We start from the raw sequence: 5,883 nt of genomic DNA on the forward strand, positions 1-5,883 counted from the left end.
CATTCAGGCGAGGGCTCCCTCTAGTGGGCTGGAGAGGGAGATGCATGTCACAGAATCTCCTTCTCTAGGAACTGGATTGATTTGTTTTAGGGTCTTAGATGGTCTTAGGGGTTTAGGCTGGCTGATAACAGGGACCTCCATACCAGAATCGCCTGGTATTATGCAATGCTCTGAGCCCTATACCTGAGCACTTTCTGCATCATTTGTATCCAAAACCTCTGGCCCCCTTTGTGGTCCTTTTTATACAATCTGAGATTCGTTCTCACATGTTGCAACTAAGCAAAAATGTATTATATTTTAAATTTATATTAAATTCATTAGCTGAACTTAAGAGTGTGTTTTTAACAAGTAGGACTTAAGCACATATTTATGAGTAATTTTATAATTGTCTTTGAAATATGATTAAAGTGTATGGATGTATTTACAGTAACCTAAAATATAGCACATGGGAAACAAAATACAACACAAGCCTGACATGACGCCCCCCTCCGGAAGGCGCGTCCTCGCGCCATACAACATCAAAAGGTTGGGAGGGTGGGCGCCTTAGAGATCCCTCAGGACAGGCTTGGACGGGACGGGACGCCCCAAGGCGGTCCCAGATCCGGGCACCATGGTGGCGGAGCAGCCTTCGAGGCCGCAGCCTTAGCCCCCGTCTCTACGGCTGGAGCCCTACTACCCCCCCCCAAAAAAATACTTGGGGAAGATTCCGGGCTCCGAGGCCCTCCGTGGGCCATAACCGGGGACAGGAGCCCTCCCCTGGGCTTAACTGGGGATCTGGAGCCCTCCCTGGGCTTACTTGAGGATCTGGAGCCCTCCCTGGGCTCAACGGGGGATCAGGAGCCCTCCCTGGGCTCAACGGGGGATCAGGAGCCCTCCCTGGGCTCAACGGGGGATCAGGAGCCCTCCCTGGGCTCAACGGGGGATCAGGAGCCCTCCCTGGGCTCAACGGGGGATCAGGAGCCCTCCCTGGGCTCAACGGGGGATCAGGAGCCCTCCCTGGGCTCAACGGGGGATCAGGAGCCCTCCCTGGGCTCAACGGGGGATCAGGAGCCCTCCCTGGGCTCAACGGGGGATCAGGAGCCCTCCCTGGGCTCAACGGGGGATCAGGAGCCCTCCCTGGGCTCAACGGGGGATCAGGAGCCCTCCCTGGGCTCAACGGGGGATCAGGAGCCCTCACTGGGCTAGATTCGGGAACAGGAGCTCTCACTAGGATAGACTCGGGGACTGGGAAGCGCTTACGAGGAGCTGGCACTGGAGCGAACTCAGGGGCTGGAGCCAACACTGGAGCGAGCACTCGGGCGCGCTCTCGGGTGAAGAAGAGGGCCCTGAGCCAGTCATTTCTCCTCCTTCTCCTCTTCTGATTCCGGGTGAACTGGGCAGCCGGCAGGCTTGTCATTGCGGTGACCAGCAGGCTTGGGTCAATGGCGGCCGTCGGGCTTGACTTCGCAGCGGCCGACGGGCTTGACAATGGCGTGGCCGGCAGGCCTATCTTCGGAGCGGCCGGCGGGCTCATCTTCGGAGCGGCGAAACGTGCCGCAGGGGAAAACAAGGAAAACAAAAAAGGTTGCGCCGCTTACTATTTTGTCTGGTCCGGTATTCTGTCACAGGTTCCACTACTGAGTGGAGTGCGGAGCAAGGAACGGAGGGAGACGAGGAGTACATCAATCCAGAGACTTTTAATAACATAAAGGAAACATGAAAAACTCACGCAGAACACGTAGACATGAACAATACCAGATGCTGAACTGAAAACAGGGAACACTTTTTAAACACAAGACGAGACACACCTGGGATCAATGGAAATAAACAGGGAACACCTGGAATTAAATCAACATAATCAGGACAGGAACAGGAAACTAACCAAATATGGTCGGGTAGCAGACCTCTACTCTCTTGGCTGCACTCGGGAACAGAAGCCCTCTCTGGGGTAAACTCGGGGACTGGAGCCCTCTCTGGGCTAAACTCGGGGACAGGAGCTCTCACAGGGCTAGACTCGGGAACAGGAGCCCTCACTAGGATAGACTCGGGGACTGGGAAGCGCTTACGAGGAGCTGGCACTGGAGGGCGCTCTGGAGGAGCAGGCACAGCAAGGCGCTTTGGAGGAGCTGGCACTGGAGCGAACTCAGGGGCTGGAGCCAACACTGGAGCGAGCACTCGGGCGCGCTCTCGGGTGGGTGAAGAAGCCCTGAGCCAGTCATTTCTCCTCCTTCTCCTCTTCTGATTCCGGGTGAACTGGGCAGCCGGCAGGCTTGTCATTGCGGTGACCAGCAGGCTTGGGTCAATGGCGGCCGGCGGGCTTGACTTCGCAGCGGCCGGCGGGCTTGACAATGGCACGGCCGGCAGGCCTATCTTCGGAGCGGCGAAACGTGCACCGGTTTCCATGCCGCGGGGAAAACAAGGAAAACAAAAAAGGTTGCGCCGCTTACTATTTTGTCTGGTCCGGTATTCTGTCACAGGTTCCACTACTGAGTGGACTGCGGAGCAAGGAACGGAGGGAGACGAGGAGTAAATCAATGAGTGCGGAGCAAGGAACGGAGGGAGACGAGGAGTACATCAATCCAGAGACTTTTAATAACATAAAGGAAACATGAAAAACTCACGCAGAACACGTAGACATGAACAATACCAGATGCTGAACTGAAAACAGGGAACACTTTTTAAACACAAGACGAGACACACCTGGGATCAATGGAAATAAACAGGGAACACCTGGAATTAAATCAACATAATCAGGACAGGAACAGGAAACTAACCAAATATGGGCATAAACACTGGGACACAGGAGCACATGGGGAACAAAATACAACACAAGAATGACAGTATACTAGTAATACAATGATTTAATATACTTACTACATAAAGTATACTTAACCTTTACTTAATAAAATGAACCTGAAGAACACTTTTTGTAAGGGACGCTCTACCTTGACCTTACATTTGCACAAACTCAGGCCATGTACAGTACAGAAAACGCTGCTACACCTTCTAAATGACATACTATTATTTCAACAGCATCAAGATAAACTAAACTACAACATAAACAGGACAGGAACAGAAAACTAACCAAATATGGGCATAAACACTGGGACACAGGGAGCACATGGGGAACAAAATACAACACAAGCCTGACAGTATACTAGTAATACAATGATTTAATATACTTACTACATAAAGTATACTTAAACTTTACTTAATAAAATGAACCTGAAGAACACTTTTTGTAAGGGACGCTCTACCTTGACCTTACATTTGCACAAACTCAGGCCATGTACAGTACAGAAAACGCTGCTACACCTTCTAAATGACATACTATTATTTCAACAGCATCAAGATAAACTAAACTAAGTACTAAACTAAATATTATCTAACTATATCACACTTTATAACAAGTATACACTAATAAAGTACTTACAAATCATTAACAAACTATTAGTTTTTTCATAGTTTAGAAATTGTATTCGCTACATTGGTAATGTATTAATAGGCGATATATAGTGAGTTCTTCATTCATTGCCACTGTAATTAATAATTAATTATTATTGTTTAATTAAATCGTAGTAAAGGAGTGAATAGTTCTCACTTTAGGTCACTGGAAATTAGAAAATGTCATTAATTAAGTGCTTGAAACCAACCTTTATTGAACCTTAATTGCACTCACTATTTGTATAGAATCTATTAATGTATTAACCACAGTTTATAAACTATGAATTACTAATAGTTTGCAAATGCTTTGTAAGTGTTTTATTACTATAAATTGTTACCTTTCTATTTATCTGTCTATCTAGACTACTGTGCAAAAGTCTTACGTTTCCATATTTGGTGACTTTCATTAAAAAAAAAACGGTTCACAAATCAGCTGTAGAGAGCAGTTTTCAAGGGGAGGAGTTTGGCAGCGCTGCCTTGGGGAAGGAGAGCAAGAGGACAAATGCACAGCGTTTCACACTTGATTGTGAGGAGACTTTTTTCCGCTCACATCTGTCTTATGTTATAGTCAAAACCACAGAAGTATTCAAAAAGAGGCTGGATTCTGAATACGTCAGGTGTTACTTGCATTCAGATACATCTCAGTCATGTGTACTAAACATTAATGAATTATAGGGCTGTCACTTTAACATGATAATTATCCCCTGATCTGTATTAAGTGATTTTTTTGGTATGTGTGTGAGTGTGCATGTGGTAATGTGCATGTCTGAGAGCATGGGTTGTTTGTGGGATGCACTGTCATGGTTTTTTTCTTAGCATGGGAAAGAGAGAGAGATTTCTGGGTATAGCAGAGTAACTTGACTTACTTTTGGGAGGAGAGAGAACGAACGAACAGACCATTCATTTTACAAGCACATATTTGAGCCCCTTCAAACTCAGCCCACAGGAGCGAGAGGAAAGCGCTCTTCCCGCTCCCCCTTCTCTTACTAGGACTGTTTGTAGAGCAGCTGGGTGGAGTAGAGCTCTCTCACACACTCATACTGCACACACACACACTCACAGATGTTCATAGACATGTACCTCTCAACCAGCGAGGAGTCTGATTTGGTGAGTCCCAAATATCTTAAGTTTTTTGTCATTCTTTGCGATGTTCGACATCCATTTTCTGCTCTTTTAAACAATGCTGGGCTCCTTTCTGGAAGTTTCTAGGCTAGGATTTTGTGGGTGGGGAAAAACACATTTCCTGAAAGTTTCCTGAACTTTTTTCCCCCCACAGTCTTGCATTGATGTGTGAGTGTGTAAGAGACTGTAAAAGTGTCTTCCCTACATATGTGATGTGTTTACACTGATTATGGAATAAACACAGCTTTTAGACATACAGAACTTTAGGTTTCTAAACCACTGTCTGCAAGTTTTTGGCATCATAAAACTCAAGGAATAATTAATCGGAAATCCTATAAGGCTTCTGTAATGTCAAAATCCTCTCCGTACGTTCTCTTTCTTTGTTAAGATTATTTTAATGCGTAACAGACGCAACATTCATATGTGTTTCCTCCTGGGTTCGTCATGAGGCTATAAATAAAAATACAGTACTGAAAGTTTTAGTTTTCAAGTTTACAATTAATATACCGGTATTTGAAAATAAAATGAAGATTTTAGAAGTTGTATTATTTATAAATAAAATATAAATTATTATCTGCTTGATTAGCAAAGTACTTTGATGAAAATGTGATGCATCCACCTTTTTTTTGCATTTAGCATGTGTTTTTCTTGATTGATGGACCCAAAGAATTCTGGGTAAATATTTTTTTTTCCAGAGATAGTCATCTTCAGGACAAATAGCTCTCTACAAAATAAATGAAAAATAAAATAAAACCCAAAGATAAATGAGAAAGAGAAAGACACAGATAACTTAAACTACTAATTACAACCTCTTAAATGCAAGCAAATCACTTAAATAAATGACTAAAAGTAAGAGCACATAGTGACATTTTCCTAGTGTGTGAGTGTGCGTGAAAATCTGTGTGATTTAGTCGATATGTGTAATTATCCATATTGATGTCTGGTGTTCTACTTTAAAATGACAGGGTGGAACATGATCGAATGCATCAGAGTGAATTTGTGTGTTTGTGTGAGTGTGTTTTCATGATCTCTTTGACCTCTCAGAAAGAAAATCTGTGCTAAATAGCTTGAGGAGCACAGCTGTGACATGTTGACTCTCTGTGAGTGTGTGTGTGTGTGTGTGTGTGTGTGTGCGTTTTTGTGACAAATGAGGACATACATTTGTATAATGACAAGGGTATGACATAGGTATTACAAGGAGAAGGTGACTTTTCAGGACATTACCCCATGTCCCCAGTTTTCAAAATGCTTATAAATCACACAGAATGGAGTGTATTGAAAATCTGAAATAGCACAAAGTTTCCTGTGAGGGGTAGGTTTAGGGGTAGGGTTGCTGAA

Source organism: Sinocyclocheilus rhinocerous, unplaced genomic scaffold, assembly GCF_001515625.1.
Source record: "Sinocyclocheilus rhinocerous isolate Xijiao unplaced genomic scaffold, SAMN03320098_v1.1 scaffold3059, whole genome shotgun sequence".
In the NCBI taxonomy this organism is placed as follows: Eukaryota; Metazoa; Chordata; class Actinopteri; order Cypriniformes; family Cyprinidae; genus Sinocyclocheilus; species Sinocyclocheilus rhinocerous.